Source organism: Elephas maximus, chromosome 3 (assembly GCF_024166365.1).
Source record: "Elephas maximus indicus isolate mEleMax1 chromosome 3, mEleMax1 primary haplotype, whole genome shotgun sequence".
NCBI lineage: Eukaryota > Metazoa > Chordata > Mammalia > Proboscidea > Elephantidae > Elephas > Elephas maximus.
Window position 1 is genome coordinate 200267267 of NC_064821.1, and position 20746 is coordinate 200288012.

Below are 20746 nucleotides of genomic sequence, written 5' to 3' on the forward strand. Positions count from 1 at the left end.
CCCGCTGCGGGCGGGAGGCCGGAGGAAGCGAGCGGGAGAGCGCCCCCCAGCGGCGGGGCGGAGGAGGGCGGGGCGGGGGCGTGTGGAGAGCGGCGGGGCTCGGCTGGCGCCGGGCGGCGGCTGGTGGTGCTGTGAGGGCCCGGAGCCGCGGACGGGTGAGCCAGGCGTCGAGAAGGGTCTGCGCCCGGCGGCGGGCGGCGGCGGCGGCGGCAGCACGCTGGTGCGAGTTCCGCGCGGCATCTTGGGCTCGTCTGGGCCGTGCGGCGTTGGTGGTATAGTGGTGAGCATAGCTGCCTTCCAAGCAGTTGACCCGGGTTCGATTCCCGGCCAACGCAGTGGGCTGACTTTTTGCCAGAGGCCCAGCCCAGGGCCGTCTTGCCAGGTATGGCTGACGGAGTCGGCACTTGGCTCGGTGTGTATGTGTGGGAGAAGGAAGGAGGCGCCCAGCGTTTTGGGGGTGCTGCGAGCAAGAGAAAAGGGCGCGGAGTGCGAGGGGAGGCCGGGCCGGGCGACTGGAGGCCGGAGCAAGGTCCACGGCTGGGGCCGAGGGGTGCGGAGGCGCTGAGTGCAGGTGGCGCAGGCAGGACGGGTGGCCCGACGCTCCCTGGTGGTCTAGTGGTTAGGATTCGGCGCTCTCACCGCCGCGGCCCGGGTTCGATTCCCGGTCAGGGAAGCCGTTCTTCTTCCTCTCTGCCCACAAACAACTTGCCGCGCACCTCCCTCCACACCTGCCTTTTAGCCAACGCTTGCAGGCCCAGCACACCGCCTGGCCCGCTGCCGCCACCAATGCCATCCGATCCTTTTCGACCCGCTCGCCCACCACAGGCCTACTTGCTCGTCCGCCCTGGCGCTGGCGCTGGCGCAGGCGCTCGCGTTCTCTGGCATCTGTCAGCCCCAAAGCCCACAGGCCAGGACAGCCTCTGGCCGGCGGTGGCCAGGAGCGGAGCCCGCGTCCTCGCTGCTGCCAGCGCGCGCCCTGGCGCGTGCTTGCATTTGGCTCAGCTACCAGGCCAGACCTGGGCTGGGGGAGCCAAGCTTGTGAAGGCCCAGACCCTGAGCAGGGCGACGGCGGCCGGGAGACAGAAGAACGTGAAAGGGGAATCTGGGAATGCCCGGCCAGCTGGGGGGTCCGGGTGGGGTCGGAGGGGGGGATGAGAGTAAGGGGGAGAGAGGAATGTGAGACCGGGGGCCGTCGGGGAAATGGACATGCCCAACGGCTGAGGGGCGGTGGCAGCAGGTAGCCTTCCCCGACTCTCTAACACGACGGTATTAGCAAGGCGCCAACAGATCTCAGCGTGGACAGAAATTGACGGAGAACACCCCTACTCCCGCCCCCCGGATTGTACGACCCATGCATTTTATCCCACTCCTGCCTTACCACATATCTATCCCGGTGTCCATCCCTCCTTCCACCCCGAGCGTCCCTCTTGTTAACTCATCGATGATGCCGCGCCTGGTAGATGGCAGACGGCAGTCATCCGCGTCTTGCAAGGCCTGCGGACAGAGAGGGTCTAATATTTGCTTCAAGACTCTTTTTCTTAGAAATCAAGTTTGCACGCAAGGAAACGCACAAGCCTCACGCCAGACAGTCGTTCCTTGGGTATCTTCGTGGTTCTCTTCCCACTCACCTCCCCTTCCCTCTCTCTCTGTCTTTAATTGTGGTGAAAGTATACTTAAGACAGAATATACCATTTTCACCATTTCTGAGTGCAGAATTCAGTGGCTTTAAGGACGTTCGCCGTCTTTTCTAACCGCCACGAATATCCATTTCCACTTTTTTTTTTTTTTTTTTTTTTTAGTCATTCCCAAACCAACCCTGTCCCCACATAATGAGGGCCTCCTGTTTCCCCTTCCCGGCTACCCCGGGAAACGTCTATTCTCCTTTGTTGGTCTGGGAAGTTACCTGTTATACAGACGCGACGAAAGTAAAATCATACAACGTTTGTTGTTTTGGGTCTGGTTTACTTGACTCGGCGAATGTCTTCAAGGTTCATGCCTGTTGCGGCATGAGCATAACTTCATCCCTTGGGGTGGCCGTTCACGGGATTTGAAGAAAGAGATGGCTTTTGAAAAGGGCGATGGGGTGGATTCTGACTCCTGGCGACCCCATGTGTCTGAGAGTAGAACTGCACTCCGCGGGCTTCTCAGCGGCTTGGAATGTCAGGGCAGTAGAAGGCCAGGCATGGAAAGGCATAGCCTTGTGAGCAGGAACCCGTGTGATCATAGAGAAGCTTACTGTCACCCCAGGCACTTCCTTCCTGTCCCTGTTTTGTGAGTTGTGGATAGATGACCGCAGTGGAGGAAGCTGGCTGGTTGTTCGGGTGGCACGACACAAAGGACAGGGAAAGGTGAGGGAAACCCAAAAGAGGGGACAGACGTGTCCTGAGTGCTGGCAGGTGGGAGAAGGAGTCCAGATGTCAGAGTGTCCAAGCCGCCCTAGGGCAGGAGGGCGCGTAGCGAGTGCGGCCGCCCAGTCAGGTGCCGGCGCTGCAGAGGCTTGGGGGCTTCGGAGCATTATGCCAGGCCAGTGTGGAGATGAGGGTGGGGACATGGGAGGGGCGGGAGCGACCCTGGGGATGCCGGGGGTGGCCAGCCCGGTGGATGTGCGTCATCAGGGCAAGGCAAGGTGTTCGTGTGATAGAGGTCTGTGGTGGCGGGTCAGGCGGAGGCTGGAAGGACCACTAGATGGCTAGCTGGGGGGCGGGGGTGGGGGGAGTGTTGGGAGGGTGGGCTTAGGTCCCACCCAGATCCAAGGGCACGTCATGAGACTGGACCCGGCCAGACAAGGTTGCCCGCGGTGCTGTGCCTGAAGTCAGTCAACCTAAAGAGTGGGAGGTTGATTGGGGGCAAGGGTGCTGTCGAGAGAGAGCCAGCGTGAGACAGGGACCGGGAGACAGAGAGGGAGACAGAGATAGAGACAGAGACGGACAGACAGAAGAGGGCGCGAGAAACAGACAGACACACAGAGAGACACGCAGAGAGAGATTAGAAGAGAAGGGAAGAGAGAAAAACGTCTGGAAAAGGCCGTGAGGTCTTAGGGCGCGCGACTGGCCCAGAGGCTTAAACGTCCCTTTGTCAGGACACGGGAGTGCGTTAGGTGCGCGTTTGGGGCACCGTGGGGTGCGGTGGGGTGGGACGGGGGACTCAGTGGAGATTGAAAGAGGCCCGAGCAACAGAGGCCTCCAGTGACCTTTGGCCAAAAGTTTGGATCGTGGTAAGGGGGAGGCGGGCAAGGAAGGGGCGTGTTTACCACTGTGTTGTGGAGGAGTGGGCTAAAGTGACTGCACTGACAGGACTTTCATTTTCTCGTGCGCGATGATGACCAGGACACGGTAGGGGAGCGTAATGCGTTGCTTTTCCGAGTATGGATCCGGCCGTGCGACTTCCTTGGTAATGGTCCAGCAAGGATGGTGTCATTTTGGGAGCGTGGCCAGGAAGGGTGGTGAGATGGGAAGAGGCATGTTGCACGGTGGTCCTCTGTGAAGTGAAACGTGTGGCTAAGGTTTCGTCAGGGTGATGAAGAGAAAAGGGTGGCTGCCCGGGAGAAGTGTTGGGGTAGAGGCCACTGGAGGTCGGCGCCGGAGCGCGGTGTGCTTTCGGCCCCAGGGTGTGGGAGAGGCGCAGGGCACTGGCACACTGCTGGGCCGCAGGTGGGAGCGGAGCCCCAGGGCTCTGGGAGAGTTGCCCCGAGTGTAGTAGGAGAGCCAGAGCAGAGCAGAGCAAGCACTGAGCAGTCGGCGGCGTGAATTGGGGCAGAGCGACCAAAAGGGGACAGGGGACTGCATGGGCCGGGAATCGAACCCGGGCCTCCCGCGTGGCAGGCGAGAATTCTACCACTGAACCACCCATGCGCTGCCGGCGTCCGGGCGGCTGGCTCCAGCCTGTGCCCCTGCCCTGTCTTCGCTGGCCCGCCGCTGGGCTCAGGACGCTGCTCACTACCTGGCCGGGGCGTCTGTCTCTCTGCTCCCCTAGAGCTAGGCAGGCGGCGGCGGCCAGCCTGGGGCCGGCGGCCTGGTGCGGGTGGGCGGGACGGGCGGGCAAGGGAAGGGGTCTGGGCGACCGACGTGGAAGAGAGGCAGGTGCCAGGCGTGTCGAGGGTCCTGGACGGAGGCGGAGGGAGAGAGGTAGTCCCTGCCCATCCCGTGGCTGGGAGGAAGCCTAGAGCCCGAAGGAGCCTGGTCGGCCAGCGCCAATCCCAGCCAGGCCAGGTGGCCTGTGGCGCGCAGAGGTGCTCACAGCTGTCCCGGCGGCGACCCCCGGCATGCACCCCCAGGACCCCCTTGGGCGGCCAGTTTTCTCGCCCGTGCTTGGGGGTGTGGGCACAGGAAGTCCGGGAGCAAGGGAGCGGGACGCCTGCATCCTCCTGTGGCGGCTGCCTGCCAGCGGCGGGACGTCGGACAAAGTGGCCACAGCGGTCTGAGCCTGCCTTCCGCCCTCCGTCCTCCGGCCAGCCGCACTCCTTAGGATGCTGTGCTGGAGGGGGTGGGTTGTGGAGCGGGAGCCGGCCGACCCATCGAAAGAGCTCTTCGGCAGCAGAGAGGTCGTTGGCGCGGTGGGTCTGCTCCCAGGCAGCGGCTACCCGCGTGGAACTGGGATGTGGCACGCCCGAGGTGGACCGGGCCCTGTGCCCGGCTCTGGCTTCTCCTCGCCAGCCGGTGGTGGGGCTGAAAATGCAGCGGCATGGCCGGTGTGGGGAGGCAAGGTCCCCAAACTCAACAAGCGCGGAGACCACGGGCTGAAGAGAGGGCGCAGCGGGTGTTAGTGGGAAGGGGATTCGGGGCGGGAGAGAGGAATGGGCAGGAGGCTGGTGTGGAAAGGGCGGGATGATGGCCAAGGTTTTGGGTGGTGTGGTGCTGCTTGCAGCAGCGCAGGGCAAAAGCGAGTTGCTGCCGTTCAGCGGGCAGAAGGTGGAGGACCACCGGGGAGGGCTTTCCGCACGGGCCAGATGGAGCCCACAGACACACGCAGGCAAACGGGGCTAAAGACCAGGGGCGGATTAACCAGGAAGGCCGGTGAGCAGCGGCTTGCGTTGAGCCAGGGTCGCGCGCACGGGCGGGCTCCACTGTATTGGCTCCCTACTCTGTGGTGAGCGGTTTCAAGTGGGCTTCACCACATCCTTGCTGTGGTGGGAGAGCGGTGAGATCGTGAGCTGCAGATTGGTGGGAAGCCTAACAATTGGACCCGTGCCTACCTTGCTTGTTGGGTAATCGGGGCCTGACAAAGACAGAGAGAGAGGGAGAGGGAGAGGTGAAAGACAGAGGGAAGAGGGAAAGGGCGAGGGCAGAGAGAGGACAGGGGTAAGAGAGAGGAGGTAGCTGTGATGGGAAGTCGAGAAACCGCGCGGATGCGGGGGCAGGCAGGTAGGAGGGGTGCGTTTCATGGTGGGCAGTTGGGCTGGGGCTGGCCGGAAAGGCAGTTACCAGAGGGGTTCAAGGCGCTGGAGCATCCTAGCTGTCAGGGATGTGCCTGACAAGTTAGGGTGTCGGAGCGGGGTGGGGCCACGGGCTGGAGGCTGGAGAGGCAGAAGGATTGCACGGCCCGAGCGTGGACAGTCGCCCAGTAAAGGGCAGAGACGCGTGTGGTGAAGGCTGGGGACAGTAGGTGGCTGTTGCCAAAAGGTTGTCTTGTCAGGAGTGGGATTCGAACCCACGCCTCCAGGGGAGACTGCGACCTGAACGCAGCGCCTTAGACCGCTCGGCCATCCTGACGGCGGCTGTGGGCGCGTCGCCGCTGGCCCGGCTGCGACGCCGCGCCAACGCCGGTGCCCTGGGCCGGTCGGCGCGCCTCCTGGACGGCCTTGCGGCTGCGCGACCGACGGACGGACGGACGGACGGACGGACGGACGGACGGACGGCGCGCGCGAAGGCTCGGAGCCGAGCGCCACCAAGGCCGGCCGACCCGGCGAGGTGCCCGGCCAACTCCCCCACGCACCGTCCCCCGGGCCCCGCCAGCCGCTGCCCCGGCCTCCGTCCTCACGTCAGCTCTCGCGCCCACCAATGCCTCCTCCTCCTCGCAGACGTTTTCTGCCCGCTCGATCCCCTTTCTTTCTCCCGGCGCTTTCGCCGCCGTGGAGGGAAGCGGCCGCCGCGCACGCGGAGCTTCGGTATCCCCCGGGCCCGGCCCGGGTGCCAGGCTGCGTGGACGGCGAGGATGGAGGTGGGCGGGGCGCGCTCTGTCGCCGAGCATGCAGCGAGCAGGGGGCAGGAAGAGGCGTCGGCGTCGGCGTCGGAGTCGGCGTGGTGTGCAGCGGCGGCGGCGGGAGAGCGTTCTGCACCCCGGACGGCCACCGCCGTCCTCGTTAGTATAGTGGTGAGTATCCCCGCCTGTCACGCGGGAGACCGGGGTTCGATTCCCCGACGGGGAGGCAGACGCCCTTTTTGGCCTCTGCCGCCACGCACCCGGCGCCCGCTCTCAGACCCAGTGGCCGGCGCAATGCCCTGCCCTGCCCTGCCCCGCCCTGCCCTGCCCTCCGCGCTCCACCTGGGCCCTTGGCGTCATCCTCTGCGGGGCACAGCCCACCCTCCGCCCACCTTCCCTTCCAATCCTCCTGGCCAAGGCGCCTGGTCGCCCGCCAGCCACAGCAGCCTTCTCGGGTCCCGGCAGCGCTTGAGGAGCGGCCCGTCCCCAGCGGATGGGTGTCTTCCGCCCCCCGGCTCAGGGTCGCCGACCGCCGCCCAGCGACTCCGGCTCCCAGGTGCCAGGTGGAGAGCGGCCTGTCGGAGATGTGCACCGTCTCGGTGCCGGCTGTGGCCTAGCCGAGCGTCGCCGAGCGGCCGCGACGTGGCGGAGAATGGAAGGGGCTTGGCGAGCCGGAGGTGTGGAGCAGGCGTGCCCCGGGGGCAGGCCGCAGCCGGGAGCTCAGGGCCGGGGGTGGGGGGCCGCGCGCCCTGGAGCGCCCCGCTGCGGGCGGGAGGCCGGAGGAAGCGAGCGGGAGAGCGCCCCCCAGCGGCGGGGCGGAGGAGGGCGGGGCGGGGGCGTGTGGAGAGCGGCGGGGCTCGGCTGGCGCCGGGCGGCGGCTGGTGGTGCTGTGAGGGCCCGGAGCCGCGGACGGGTGAGCCAGGCGTCGAGAAGGGTCTGCGCCCGGCGGCGGGCGGCGGCGGCGGCGGCAGCACGCTGGTGCGAGTTCCGCGCGGCATCTTGGGCTCGTCTGGGCCGTGCGGCGTTGGTGGTATAGTGGTGAGCATAGCTGCCTTCCAAGCAGTTGACCCGGGTTCGATTCCCGGCCAACGCAGTGGGCTGACTTTTTGCCAGAGGCCCAGCCCAGGGCCGTCTTGCCAGGTATGGCTGACGGAGTCGGCACTTGGCTCGGTGTGTATGTGTGGGAGAAGGAAGGAGGCGCCCAGCGTTTTGGGGGTGCTGCGAGCAAGAGAAAAGGGCGCGGAGTGCGAGGGGAGGCCGGGCCGGGCGACTGGAGGCCGGAGCAAGGTCCACGGCTGGGGCCGAGGGGTGCGGAGGCGCTGAGTGCAGGTGGCGCAGGCAGGACGGGTGGCCCGACGCTCCCTGGTGGTCTAGTGGTTAGGATTCGGCGCTCTCACCGCCGCGGCCCGGGTTCGATTCCCGGTCAGGGAAGCCGTTCTTCTTCCTCTCTGCCCACAAACAACTTGCCGCGCACCTCCCTCCACACCTGCCTTTTAGCCAACGCTTGCAGGCCCAGCACACCGCCTGGCCCGCTGCCGCCACCAATGCCATCCGATCCTTTTCGACCCGCTCGCCCACCACAGGCCTACTTGCTCGTCCGCCCTGGCGCTGGCGCTGGCGCAGGCGCTCGCGTTCTCTGGCATCTGTCAGCCCCAAAGCCCACAGGCCAGGACAGCCTCTGGCCGGCGGTGGCCAGGAGCGGAGCCCGCGTCCTCGCTGCTGCCAGCGCGCGCCCTGGCGCGTGCTTGCATTTGGCTCAGCTACCAGGCCAGACCTGGGCTGGGGGAGCCAAGCTTGTGAAGGCCCAGACCCTGAGCAGGGCGACGGCGGCCGGGAGACAGAAGAACGTGAAAGGGGAATCTGGGAATGCCCGGCCAGCTGGGGGGTCCGGGTGGGGTCGGAGGGGGGGATGAGAGTAAGGGGGAGAGAGGAATGTGAGACCGGGGGCCGTCGGGGAAATGGACATGCCCAACGGCTGAGGGGCGGTGGCAGCAGGTAGCCTTCCCCGACTCTCTAACACGACGGTATTAGCAAGGCGCCAACAGATCTCAGCGTGGACAGAAATTGACGGAGAACACCCCTACTCCCGCCCCCCGGATTGTACGACCCATGCATTTTATCCCACTCCTGCCTTACCACATATCTATCCCGGTGTCCATCCCTCCTTCCACCCCGAGCGTCCCTCTTGTTAACTCATCGATGATGCCGCGCCTGGTAGATGGCAGACGGCAGTCATCCGCGTCTTGCAAGGCCTGCGGACAGAGAGGGTCTAATATTTGCTTCAAGACTCTTTTTCTTAGAAATCAAGTTTGCACGCAAGGAAACGCACAAGCCTCACGCCAGACAGTCGTTCCTTGGGTATCTTCGTGGTTCTCTTCCCACTCACCTCCCCTTCCCTCTCTCTCTGTCTTTAATTGTGGTGAAAGTATACTTAAGACAGAATATACCATTTTCACCATTTCTGAGTGCAGAATTCAGTGGCTTTAAGGACGTTCGCCGTCTTTTCTAACCGCCACGAATATCCATTTCCACTTTTTTTTTTTTTTTTTTTTTAGTCATTCCCAAACCAACCCTGTCCCCACATAATGAGGGCCTCCTGTTTCCCCTTCCCGGCTACCCCGGGAAACGTCTATTCTCCTTTGTTGGTCTGGGAAGTTACCTGTTATACAGACGCGACGAAAGTAAAATCATACAACGTTTGTTGTTTTGGGTCTGGTTTACTTGACTCGGCGAATGTCTTCAAGGTTCATGCCTGTTGCGGCATGAGCATAACTTCATCCCTTGGGGTGGCCGTTCACGGGATTTGAAGAAAGAGATGGCTTTTGAAAAGGGCGATGGGGTGGATTCTGACTCCTGGCGACCCCATGTGTCTGAGAGTAGAACTGCACTCCGCGGGCTTCTCAGCGGCTTGGAATGTCAGGGCAGTAGAAGGCCAGGCATGGAAAGGCATAGCCTTGTGAGCAGGAACCCGTGTGATCATAGAGAAGCTTACTGTCACCCCAGGCACTTCCTTCCTGTCCCTGTTTTGTGAGTTGTGGATAGATGACCGCAGTGGAGGAAGCTGGCTGGTTGTTCGGGTGGCACGACACAAAGGACAGGGAAAGGTGAGGGAAACCCAAAAGAGGGGACAGACGTGTCCTGAGTGCTGGCAGGTGGGAGAAGGAGTCCAGATGTCAGAGTGTCCAAGCCGCCCTAGGGCAGGAGGGCGCGTAGCGAGTGCGGCCGCCCAGTCAGGTGCCGGCGCTGCAGAGGCTTGGGGGCTTCGGAGCATTATGCCAGGCCAGTGTGGAGATGAGGGTGGGGACATGGGAGGGGCGGGAGCGACCCTGGGGATGCCGGGGGTGGCCAGCCCGGTGGATGTGCGTCATCAGGGCAAGGCAAGGTGTTCGTGTGATAGAGGTCTGTGGTGGCGGGTCAGGCGGAGGCTGGAAGGACCACTAGATGGCTAGCTGGGGGGCGGGGGTGGGGGGAGTGTTGGGAGGGTGGGCTTAGGTCCCACCCAGATCCAAGGGCACGTCATGAGACTGGACCCGGCCAGACAAGGTTGCCCGCGGTGCTGTGCCTGAAGTCAGTCAACCTAAAGAGTGGGAGGTTGATTGGGGGCAAGGGTGCTGTCGAGAGAGAGCCAGCGTGAGACAGGGACCGGGAGACAGAGAGGGAGACAGAGATAGAGACAGAGACGGACAGACAGAAGAGGGCGCGAGAAACAGACAGACACACAGAGAGACACGCAGAGAGAGATTAGAAGAGAAGGGAAGAGAGAAAAACGTCTGGAAAAGGCCGTGAGGTCTTAGGGCGCGCGACTGGCCCAGAGGCTTAAACGTCCCTTTGTCAGGACACGGGAGTGCGTTAGGTGCGCGTTTGGGGCACCGTGGGGTGCGGTGGGGTGGGACGGGGGACTCAGTGGAGATTGAAAGAGGCCCGAGCAACAGAGGCCTCCAGTGACCTTTGGCCAAAAGTTTGGATCGTGGTAAGGGGGAGGCGGGCAAGGAAGGGGCGTGTTTACCACTGTGTTGTGGAGGAGTGGGCTAAAGTGACTGCACTGACAGGACTTTCATTTTCTCGTGCGCGATGATGACCAGGACACGGTAGGGGAGCGTAATGCGTTGCTTTTCCGAGTATGGATCCGGCCGTGCGACTTCCTTGGTAATGGTCCAGCAAGGATGGTGTCATTTTGGGAGCGTGGCCAGGAAGGGTGGTGAGATGGGAAGAGGCATGTTGCACGGTGGTCCTCTGTGAAGTGAAACGTGTGGCTAAGGTTTCGTCAGGGTGATGAAGAGAAAAGGGTGGCTGCCCGGGAGAAGTGTTGGGGTAGAGGCCACTGGAGGTCGGCGCCGGAGCGCGGTGTGCTTTCGGCCCCAGGGTGTGGGAGAGGCGCAGGGCACTGGCACACTGCTGGGCCGCAGGTGGGAGCGGAGCCCCAGGGCTCTGGGAGAGTTGCCCCGAGTGTAGTAGGAGAGCCAGAGCAGAGCAGAGCAAGCACTGAGCAGTCGGCGGCGTGAATTGGGGCAGAGCGACCAAAAGGGGACAGGGGACTGCATGGGCCGGGAATCGAACCCGGGCCTCCCGCGTGGCAGGCGAGAATTCTACCACTGAACCACCCATGCGCTGCCGGCGTCCGGGCGGCTGGCTCCAGCCTGTGCCCCTGCCCTGTCTTCGCTGGCCCGCCGCTGGGCTCAGGACGCTGCTCACTACCTGGCCGGGGCGTCTGTCTCTCTGCTCCCCTAGAGCTAGGCAGGCGGCGGCGGCCAGCCTGGGGCCGGCGGCCTGGTGCGGGTGGGCGGGACGGGCGGGCAAGGGAAGGGGTCTGGGCGACCGACGTGGAAGAGAGGCAGGTGCCAGGCGTGTCGAGGGTCCTGGACGGAGGCGGAGGGAGAGAGGTAGTCCCTGCCCATCCCGTGGCTGGGAGGAAGCCTAGAGCCCGAAGGAGCCTGGTCGGCCAGCGCCAATCCCAGCCAGGCCAGGTGGCCTGTGGCGCGCAGAGGTGCTCACAGCTGTCCCGGCGGCGACCCCCGGCATGCACCCCCAGGACCCCCTTGGGCGGCCAGTTTTCTCGCCCGTGCTTGGGGGTGTGGGCACAGGAAGTCCGGGAGCAAGGGAGCGGGACGCCTGCATCCTCCTGTGGCGGCTGCCTGCCAGCGGCGGGACGTCGGACAAAGTGGCCACAGCGGTCTGAGCCTGCCTTCCGCCCTCCGTCCTCCGGCCAGCCGCACTCCTTAGGATGCTGTGCTGGAGGGGGTGGGTTGTGGAGCGGGAGCCGGCCGACCCATCGAAAGAGCTCTTCGGCAGCAGAGAGGTCGTTGGCGCGGTGGGTCTGCTCCCAGGCAGCGGCTACCCGCGTGGAACTGGGATGTGGCACGCCCGAGGTGGACCGGGCCCTGTGCCCGGCTCTGGCTTCTCCTCGCCAGCCGGTGGTGGGGCTGAAAATGCAGCGGCATGGCCGGTGTGGGGAGGCAAGGTCCCCAAACTCAACAAGCTTGGAGACCACGGGCTGAAGAGAGGGCGCAGCGGGTGTTAGTGGGAAGGGGATTCGGGGCGGGAGAGAGGAATGGGCAGGAGGCTGGTGTGGAAAGGGCGGGATGATGGCCAAGGTTTTGGGTGGTGTGGTGCTGCTTGCAGCAGCGCAGGGCAAAAGCGAGTTGCTGCCGTTCAGCGGGCAGAAGGTGGAGGACCACCGGGGAGGGCTTTCCGCACGGGCCAGATGGAGCCCACAGACACACGCAGGCAAACGGGGCTAAAGACCAGGGGCGGATTAACCAGGAAGGCCGGTGAGCAGCGGCTTGCGTTGAGCCAGGGTCGCGCGCACGGGCGGGCTCCACTGTATTGGCTCCCTACTCTGTGGTGAGCGGTTTCAAGTGGGCTTCACCACATCCTTGCTGTGGTGGGAGAGCGGTGAGATCGTGAGCTGCAGATTGGTGGGAAGCCTAACAATTGGACCCGTGCCTACCTTGCTTGTTGGGTAATCGGGGCCTGACAAAGACAGAGAGAGAGGGAGAGGGAGAGGTGAAAGACAGAGGGAAGAGGGAAAGGGCGAGGGCAGAGAGAGGACAGGGGTAAGAGAGAGGAGGTAGCTGTGATGGGAAGTCGAGAAACCGCGCGGATGCGGGGGCAGGCAGGTAGGAGGGGTGCGTTTCATGGTGGGCAGTTGGGCTGGGGCTGGCCGGAAAGGCAGTTACCAGAGGGGTTCAAGGCGCTGGAGCATCCTAGCTGTCAGGGATGTGCCTGACAAGTTAGGGTGTCGGAGCGGGGTGGGGCCACGGGCTGGAGGCTGGAGAGGCAGAAGGATTGCACGGCCCGAGCGTGGACAGTCGCCCAGTAAAGGGCAGAGACGCGTGTGGTGAAGGCTGGGGACAGTAGGTGGCTGTTGCCAAAAGGTTGTCTTGTCAGGAGTGGGATTCGAACCCACGCCTCCAGGGGAGACTGCGACCTGAACGCAGCGCCTTAGACCGCTCGGCCATCCTGACGGCGGCTGTGGGCGCGTCGCCGCTGGCCCGGCTGCGACGCCGCGCCAACGCCGGTGCCCTGGGCCGGTCGGCGCGCCTCCTGGACGGCCTTGCGGCTGCGCGACCGACGGACGGACGGACGGACGGACGGACGGACGGACGGCGCGCGCGAAGGCTCGGAGCCGAGCGCCACCAAGGCCGGCCGACCCGGCGAGGTGCCCGGCCAACTCCCCCACGCACCGTCCCCCGGGCCCCGCCAGCCGCTGCCCCGGCCTCCGTCCTCACGTCAGCTCTCGCGCCCACCAATGCCTCCTCCTCCTCGCAGACGTTTTCTGCCCGCTCGATCCCCTTTCTTTCTCCCGGCGCTTTCGCCGCCGTGGAGGGAAGCGGCCGCCGCGCACGCGGAGCTTCGGTATCCCCCGGGCCCGGCCCGGGTGCCAGGCTGCGTGGACGGCGAGGATGGAGGTGGGCGGGGCGCGCTCTGTCGCCGAGCATGCAGCGAGCAGGGGGCAGGAAGAGGCGTCGGCGTCGGCGTCGGAGTCGGCGTGGTGTGCAGCGGCGGCGGCGGGAGAGCGTTCTGCACCCCGGACGGCCACCGCCGTCCTCGTTAGTATAGTGGTGAGTATCCCTGCCTGTCACGCGGGAGACCGGGGTTCGATTCCCCGACGGGGAGGCAGACGCCCTTTTTGGCCTCTGCCGCCACGCACCCGGCGCCCGCTCTCAGACCCAGTGGCCGGCGCAATGCCCTGCCCTGCCCTGCCCCGCCCTGCCCTGCCCTCCGCGCTCCACCTGGGCCCTTGGCGTCATCCTCTGCGGGGCACAGCCCACCCTCCGCCCACCTTCCCTTCCAATCCTCCTGGCCAAGGCGCCTGGTCGCCCGCCAGCCACAGCAGCCTTCTCGGGTCCCGGCAGCGCTTGAGGAGCGGCCCGTCCCCAGCGGATGGGTGTCTTCCGCCCCCCGGCTCAGGGTCGCCGACCGCCGCCCAGCGACTCCGGCTCCCAGGTGCCAGGTGGAGAGCGGCCTGTCGGAGATGTGCACCGTCTCGGTGCCGGCTGTGGCCTAGCCGAGCGTCGCCGAGCGGCCGCGACGTGGCGGAGAATGGAAGGGGCTTGGCGAGCCGGAGGTGTGGAGCAGGCGTGCCCCGGGGGCAGGCCGCAGCCGGGAGCTCAGGGCCGGGGGTGGGGGGCCGCGCGCCCTGGAGCGCCCCGCTGCGGGCGGGAGGCCGGAGGAAGCGAGCGGGAGAGCGCCCCCCAGCGGCGGGGCGGAGGAGGGCGGGGCGGGGGCGTGTGGAGAGCGGCGGGGCTCGGCTGGCGCCGGGCGGCGGCTGGTGGTGCTGTGAGGGCCCGGAGCCGCGGACGGGTGAGCCAGGCGTCGAGAAGGGTCTGCGCCCGGCGGCGGGCGGCGGCGGCGGCGGCAGCACGCTGGTGCGAGTTCCGCGCGGCATCTTGGGCTCGTCTGGGCCGTGCGGCGTTGGTGGTATAGTGGTGAGCATAGCTGCCTTCCAAGCAGTTGACCCGGGTTCGATTCCCGGCCAACGCAGTGGGCTGACTTTTTGCCAGAGGCCCAGCCCAGGGCCGTCTTGCCAGGTATGGCTGACGGAGTCGGCACTTGGCTCGGTGTGTATGTGTGGGAGAAGGAAGGAGGCGCCCAGCGTTTTGGGGGTGCTGCGAGCAAGAGAAAAGGGCGCGGAGTGCGAGGGGAGGCCGGGCCGGGCGACTGGAGGCCGGAGCAAGGTCCACGGCTGGGGCCGAGGGGTGCGGAGGCGCTGAGTGCAGGTGGCGCAGGCAGGACGGGTGGCCCGACGCTCCCTGGTGGTCTAGTGGTTAGGATTCGGCGCTCTCACCGCCGCGGCCCGGGTTCGATTCCCGGTCAGGGAAGCCGTTCTTCTTCCTCTCTGCCCACAAACAACTTGCCGCGCACCTCCCTCCACACCTGCCTTTTAGCCAACGCTTGCAGGCCCAGCACACCGCCTGGCCCGCTGCCGCCACCAATGCCATCCGATCCTTTTCGACCCGCTCGCCCACCACAGGCCTACTTGCTCGTCCGCCCTGGCGCTGGCGCTGGCGCAGGCGCTCGCGTTCTCTGGCATCTGTCAGCCCCAAAGCCCACAGGCCAGGACAGCCTCTGGCCGGCGGTGGCCAGGAGCGGAGCCCGCGTCCTCGCTGCTGCCAGCGCGCGCCCTGGCGCGTGCTTGCATTTGGCTCAGCTACCAGGCCAGACCTGGGCTGGGGGAGCCAAGCTTGTGAAGGCCCAGACCCTGAGCAGGGCGACGGCGGCCGGGAGACAGAAGAACGTGAAAGGGGAATCTGGGAATGCCCGGCCAGCTGGGGGGTCCGGGTGGGGTCGGAGGGGGGGATGAGAGTAAGGGGGAGAGAGGAATGTGAGACCGGGGGCCGTCGGGGAAATGGACATGCCCAACGGCTGAGGGGCGGTGGCAGCAGGTAGCCTTCCCCGACTCTCTAACACGACGGTATTAGCAAGGCGCCAACAGATCTCAGCGTGGACAGAAATTGACGGAGAACACCCCTACTCCCGCCCCCCGGATTGTACGACCCATGCATTTTATCCCACTCCTGCCTTACCACATATCTATCCCGGTGTCCATCCCTCCTTCCACCCCGAGCGTCCCTCTTGTTAACTCATTGATGATGCCGCGCCTGGTAGATGGCAGACGGCAGTCATCCGCGTCTTGCAAGGCCTGCGGACAGAGAGGGTCTAATATTTGCTTCAAGACTCTTTTTCTTAGAAATCAAGTTTGCACGCAAGGAAACGCACAAGCCTCACGCCAGACAGTCGTTCCTTGGGTATCTTCGTGGTTCTCTTCCCACTCACCTCCCCTTCCCTCTCTCTCTGTCTTTAATTGTGGTGAAAGTATACTTAAGACAGAATATACCATTTTCACCATTTCTGAGTGCAGAATTCAGTGGCTTTAAGGACGTTCGCCGTCTTTTCTAACCGCCACGAATATCCATTTCCACTTTTTTTTTTTTTTAGTCATTCCCAAACCAACCCTGTCCCCACATAATGAGGGCCTCCTGTTTCCCCTTCCCGGCTACCCCGGGAAACGTCTATTCTCCTTTGTTGGTCTGGGAAGTTACCTGTTATACAGACGCGACGAAAGTAAAATCATACAACGTTTGTTGTTTTGGGTCTGGTTTACTTGACTCGGCGAATGTCTTCAAGGTTCATGCCTGTTGCGGCATGAGCATAACTTCATCCCTTGGGGTGGCCGTTCACGGGATTTGAAGAAAGAGATGGCTTTTGAAAAGGGCGATGGGGTGGATTCTGACTCCTGGCGACCCCATGTGTCTGAGAGTAGAACTGCACTCCGCGGGCTTCTCAGCGGCTTGGAATGTCAGGGCAGTAGAAGGCCAGGCATGGAAAGGCATAGCCTTGTGAGCAGGAACCCGTGTGATCATAGAGAAGCTTACTGTCACCCCAGGCACTTCCTTCCTGTCCCTGTTTTGTGAGTTGTGGATAGATGACCGCAGTGGAGGAAGCTGGCTGGTTGTTCGGGTGGCACGACACAAAGGACAGGGAAAGGTGAGGGAAACCCAAAAGAGGGGACAGACGTGTCCTGAGTGCTGGCAGGTGGAAGAAGGAGTCCAGATGTCAGAGTGTCCAAGCCGCCCTAGGGCAGGAGGGCGCGTAGCGAGTGCGGCCGCCCAGTCAGGTGCCGGCGCTGCAGAGGCTTGGGGGCTTCGGAGCATTATGCCAGGCCAGTGTGGAGATGAGGGTGGGGACATGGGAGGGGCGGGAGCGACCCTGGGGATGCCGGGGGTGGCCAGCCCGGTGGATGTGCGTCATCAGGGCAAGGCAAGGTGTTCGTGTGATAGAGGTCTGTGGTGGCGGGTCAGGCGGAGGCTGGAAGGACCACTAGATGGCTAGCTGGGGGGCGGGGGGGGGAGTGTTGGGAGGGTGGGCTTAGGTCCCACCCAGATCCAAGGGCACGTCATGAGACTGGACCCGGCCAGACAAGGTTGCCCGCGGTGCTGTGCCTGAAGTCAGTCAACCTAAAGAGTGGGAGGTTGATTGGGGGCAAGGGTGCTGTCGAGAGAGAGCCAGCGTGAGACAGGGACCGGGAGACAGAGAGGGAGACAGAGATAGAGACAGAGACGGACAGACAGAAGAGGGCGCGAGAAACAGACAGACACACAGAGAGACACGCAGAGAGAGATTAGAAGAGAAGGGAAGAGAGAAAAACGTCTGGAAAAGGCCGTGAGGTCTTAGGGCGCGCGACTGGCCCAGAGGCTTAAACGTCCCTTTGTCAGGACACGGGAGTGCGTTAGGTGCGCGTTTGGGGCACCGTGGGGTGCGGTGGGGTGGGACGGGGGACTCAGTGGAGATTGAAAGAGGCCCGAGCAACAGAGGCCTCCAGTGACCTTTGGCCAAAAGTTTGGATCGTGGTAAGGGGGAGGCGGGCAAGGAAGGGGCGTGTTTACCACTGTGTTGTGGAGGAGTGGGCTAAAGTGACTGCACTGACAGGACTTTCATTTTCTCGTGCGCGATGATGACCAGGACACGGTAGGGGAGCGTAATGCGTTGCTTTTCCGAGTATGGATCCGGCCGTGCGACTTCCTTGGTAATGGTCCAGCAAGGATGGTGTCATTTTGGGAGCGTGGCCAGGAAGGGTGGTGAGATGGGAAGAGGCATGTTGCACGGTGGTCCTCTGTGAAGTGAAACGTGTGGCTAAGGTTTCGTCAGGGTGATGAAGAGAAAAGGGTGGCTGCCCGGGAGAAGTGTTGGGGTAGAGGCCACTGGAGGTCGGCGCCGGAGCGCGGTGTGCTTTCGGCCCCAGGGTGTGGGAGAGGCGCAGGGCACTGGCACACTGCTGGGCCGCAGGTGGGAGCGGAGCCCCAGGGCTCTGGGAGAGTTGCCCCGAGTGTAGTAGGAGAGCCAGAGCAGAGCAGAGCAAGCACTGAGCAGTCGGCGGCGTGAATTGGGGCAGAGCGACCAAAAGGGGACAGGGGACTGCATGGGCCGGGAATCGAACCCGGGCCTCCCGCGTGGCAGGCGAGAATTCTACCACTGAACCACCCATGCGCTGCCGGCGTCCGGGCGGCTGGCTCCAGCCTGTGCCCCTGCCCTGTCTTCGCTGGCCCGCCGCTGGGCTCAGGACGCTGCTCACTACCTGGCCGGGGCGTCTGTCTCTCTGCTCCCCTAGAGCTAGGCAGGCGGCGGCGGCCAGCCTGGGGCCGGCGGCCTGGTGCGGGTGGGCGGGACGGGCGGGCAAGGGAAGGGGTCTGGGCGACCGACGTGGAAGAGAGGCAGGTGCCAGGCGTGTCGAGGGTCCTGGACGGAGGCGGAGGGAGAGAGGTAGTCCCTGCCCATCCCGTGGCTGGGAGGAAGCCTAGAGCCCGAAGGAGCCTGGTCGGCCAGCGCCAATCCCAGCCAGGCCAGGTGGCCTGTGGCGCGCAGAGGTGCTCACAGCTGTCCCGGCGGCGACCCCCGGCATGCACCCCCAGGACCCCCTTGGGCGGCCAGTTTTCTCGCCCGTGCTTGGGGGTGTGGGCACAGGAAGTCCGGGAGCAAGGGAGCGGGACGCCTGCATCCTCCTGTGGCGGCTGCCTGCCAGCGGCGGGACGTCGGACAAAGTGGCCACAGCGGTCTGAGCCTGCCTTCCGCCCTCCGTCCTCCGGCCAGCCGCACTCCTTAGGATGCTGTGCTGGAGGGGGTGGGTTGTGGAGCGGGAGCCGGCCGACCCATCGAAAGAGCTCTTCGGCAGCAGAGAGGTCGTTGGCGCGGTGGGTCTGCTCCCAGGCAGCGGCTACCCGCGTGGAACTGGGATGTGGCACGCCCGAGGTGGACCGGGCCCTGTGCCCGGCTCTGGCTTCTCCTCGCCAGCCGGTGGTGGGGCTGAAAATGCAGCGGCATGGCCGGTGTGGGGAGGCAAGGTCCCCAAACTCAACAAGCGCGGAGACCACGGGCTGAAGAGAGGGCGCAGCGGGTGTTAGTGGGAAGGGGATTCGGGGCGGGAGAGAGGAATGGGCAGGAGGCTGGTGTGGAAAGGGCGGGATGATGGCCAAGGTTTTGGGTGGTGTGGTGCTGCTTGCAGCAGCGCAGGGCAAAAGCGAGTTGCTGCCGTTCAGCGGGCAGAAGGTGGAGGACCACCGGGGAGGGCTTTCCGCACGGGCCAGATGGAGCCCACAGACACACGCAGGCAAACGGGGCTAAAGACCAGGGGCGGATTAACCAGGAAGGCCGGTGAGCAGCGGCTTGCGTTGAGCCAGGGTCGCGCGCACGGGCGGGCTCCACTGTATTGGCTCCCTACTCTGTGGTGAGCGGTTTCAAGTGGGCTTCACCACATCCTTGCTGTGGTGGGAGAGCGGTGAGATCGTGAGCTGCAGATTGGTGGGAAGCCTAACAATTGGACCCGTGCCTACCTTGCTTGTTGGGTAATCGGGGCCTGACAAAGACAGAGAGAGAGGGAGAGGGAGAGGTGAAAGACAGAGGGAAGAGGGAAAGGGCGAGGGCAGAGAGAGGACAGGGGTAAGAGAGAGGAGGTAGCTGTGATGGGAAGTCGAGAAACCGCGCGGATGCGGGGGCAGGCAGGTAGGAGGGGTGCGTTTCATGGTGGGCAGTTGGGCTGGGGCTGGCCGGAAAGGCAGTTACCAGAGGGGTTCAAGGCGCTGGAGCATCCTAGCTGTCAGGGATGTGCCTGACAAGTTAGGGTGTCGGAGCGGGGTGGGGCCACGGGCTGGAGGCTGGAGAGGCAGAAGGATTGCACGGCCCGAGCGTGGACAGTCGCCCAGTAAAGGGCAGAGACGCGTGTGGTGAAGGCTGGGGACAGTAGGTGGCTGTTGCCAAAAGGTTGTCTTGTCAGGAGTGGGATTCGAACCCACGCCTCCAGGGGAGACTGCGACCTGAACGCAGCGCCTTAGACCGCTCGGCCATCCTGACGGCGGCTGTGGGCGCGTCGCCGCTGGCCCGGCTGCGACGCCGCGCCAACGCCGGTGCCCTGGGCCGGTCGGCGCGCCTCCTGGACGGCCTTGCGGCTGCGCGACCGACGGACGGACGGACGGACGGACGGACGGACGGACGGACGGACGGCGCGCGCGAAGGCTCGGAGCCGAGCGCCACCAAGGCCGGCCGACCCGGCGAGGTGCCCGGCCAACTCCCCCACGCACCGTCCCCCGGGCCCCGCCAGCCGCTGCCCCGGCCTCCGTCCTCACGTCAGCTCTCGCGCCCACCAATGCCTCCTCCTCCTCGCAGACGTTTTCTGCCCGCTCGATCCCCTTTCTTTCTCCCGGCGCTTTCGCCGCCGTGGAGGGAAGCGGCCGCCGCGCACGCGGAGCTTCGGTATCCCCCGGGCCCGGCCCGGGTGCCAGGCTGCGTGGACGGCGAGGATGGAGGTGGGCGGGGCGCGCTCTGTCGCCGAGCATGCAGCGAGCAGGGGGCAGGAAGAGGCGTCGGCGTCGGCGTCGGAGTCGGCGTGGTGTGCAGCGGCGGCGGCGGGAGAGCGTTCTGCACCCCGGACGGCCACCGCCGTCCTCGTTAGTATAGTGGTGAGTATCCCCGCCTGTCACGCGGGAGACCGGGGTTCGATTCCCCGACGGGGAGGCAGACGCCCTTTTTGGCCTCTGCCGCCACGCACCCGGCGCCCGCTCTCAGACCCAGTGGCCGGCGCAATGCCCTGCCCTGCCCTGCCCCGCCCTGCCCTGCCCTCCGCGCTCCACCTGGGCCCTTGGCGTCATCCTCTGCGGGGCACAGCCCACCCTCCGCCCACCTTCCCTTCCAATCCTCCTGGCCAAGGCGCCTGGTCGCCCGCCAGCCACAGCAGCCTTCTCGGGTCCCGGCAGCGCTTGAGGAGCGGCCCGTCCCCAGCGGATGGGTGTCTTCCGCCCCCCGGCTCAGGGTCGCCGACCGCCGCCCAGCGACTCCGGCTCCCAGGTGCCAGGTGGAGAGCGGCCTGTCGGAGATGTGCACCGTCTCGGTGCCGGCTGTGGCCTAGCCGAGCGTCGCCGAGCGGCCGCGACGTGGCGGAGAATGGAAGGGGCTTGGCGAGCCGGAGGTGTGGAGCAGGCGTGCCCCGGGGGCAGGCCGCAGCCGGGAGCTCAGGGCCGGGGGTGGGGGGCCGCGCGCCCTGGAGCGCCCCGCTGCGGGCGGGAGGCCGGAGGAAGCGAGCGGGAGAGCGCCCCCCAGCGGCGGGGCGGAGGAGGGCGGG

At 65.2% G+C, this 20746-nt stretch overlaps 15 non-coding genes across 15 annotated transcripts; 9 read left to right on the forward strand and 6 right to left on the reverse strand.

Moving 5' to 3' along the window:
• Window positions 1-263: 263 nt before the first annotated feature.
• TRNAG-UCC (transfer RNA glycine (anticodon UCC)) lies at window positions 264-335 on the forward strand. Its single transcript has one exon. It is a non-coding gene; the product is annotated as a tRNA-Gly (tRNA).
• A 266-nt stretch (window positions 336-601) lies between these two features.
• On the forward strand, window positions 602-673 carry TRNAE-CUC (transfer RNA glutamic acid (anticodon CUC)). Its single transcript has one exon. It is a non-coding gene; the product is annotated as a tRNA-Glu (tRNA).
• Window positions 674-3780: 3107 nt separating this feature from the next.
• Window positions 3781-3851, reverse strand: TRNAG-GCC (transfer RNA glycine (anticodon GCC)). Its single transcript has one exon. It is a non-coding gene; the product is annotated as a tRNA-Gly (tRNA).
• A 1774-nt stretch (window positions 3852-5625) lies between these two features.
• On the reverse strand, window positions 5626-5708 carry TRNAL-CAG (transfer RNA leucine (anticodon CAG)). The gene has a single exon. It is a non-coding gene; the product is annotated as a tRNA-Leu (tRNA).
• A 584-nt stretch (window positions 5709-6292) lies between these two features.
• Window positions 6293-6364, forward strand: TRNAD-GUC (transfer RNA aspartic acid (anticodon GUC)). Its single transcript has one exon. It is a non-coding gene; the product is annotated as a tRNA-Asp (tRNA).
• A 795-nt stretch (window positions 6365-7159) lies between these two features.
• Window positions 7160-7231, forward strand: TRNAG-UCC (transfer RNA glycine (anticodon UCC)). Its single transcript has one exon. It is a non-coding gene; the product is annotated as a tRNA-Gly (tRNA).
• Window positions 7232-7497: 266 nt separating this feature from the next.
• On the forward strand, window positions 7498-7569 carry TRNAE-CUC (transfer RNA glutamic acid (anticodon CUC)). The gene has a single exon. It is a non-coding gene; the product is annotated as a tRNA-Glu (tRNA).
• Window positions 7570-10674: 3105 nt separating this feature from the next.
• TRNAG-GCC (transfer RNA glycine (anticodon GCC)) lies at window positions 10675-10745 on the reverse strand. Its single transcript has one exon. It is a non-coding gene; the product is annotated as a tRNA-Gly (tRNA).
• A 1774-nt stretch (window positions 10746-12519) lies between these two features.
• On the reverse strand, window positions 12520-12602 carry TRNAL-CAG (transfer RNA leucine (anticodon CAG)). Its single transcript has one exon. It is a non-coding gene; the product is annotated as a tRNA-Leu (tRNA).
• Window positions 12603-13182: 580 nt separating this feature from the next.
• Window positions 13183-13254, forward strand: TRNAD-GUC (transfer RNA aspartic acid (anticodon GUC)). Its single transcript has one exon. It is a non-coding gene; the product is annotated as a tRNA-Asp (tRNA).
• Window positions 13255-14049: 795 nt separating this feature from the next.
• Window positions 14050-14121, forward strand: TRNAG-UCC (transfer RNA glycine (anticodon UCC)). Its single transcript has one exon. It is a non-coding gene; the product is annotated as a tRNA-Gly (tRNA).
• A 266-nt stretch (window positions 14122-14387) lies between these two features.
• On the forward strand, window positions 14388-14459 carry TRNAE-CUC (transfer RNA glutamic acid (anticodon CUC)). The gene has a single exon. It is a non-coding gene; the product is annotated as a tRNA-Glu (tRNA).
• Window positions 14460-17554: 3095 nt separating this feature from the next.
• TRNAG-GCC (transfer RNA glycine (anticodon GCC)) lies at window positions 17555-17625 on the reverse strand. Its single transcript has one exon. It is a non-coding gene; the product is annotated as a tRNA-Gly (tRNA).
• Window positions 17626-19399: 1774 nt separating this feature from the next.
• TRNAL-CAG (transfer RNA leucine (anticodon CAG)) lies at window positions 19400-19482 on the reverse strand. Its single transcript has one exon. It is a non-coding gene; the product is annotated as a tRNA-Leu (tRNA).
• Window positions 19483-20070: 588 nt separating this feature from the next.
• TRNAD-GUC (transfer RNA aspartic acid (anticodon GUC)) lies at window positions 20071-20142 on the forward strand. The gene has a single exon. It is a non-coding gene; the product is annotated as a tRNA-Asp (tRNA).
• The last annotated feature ends 604 nt before the right edge of the window (window positions 20143-20746 follow it).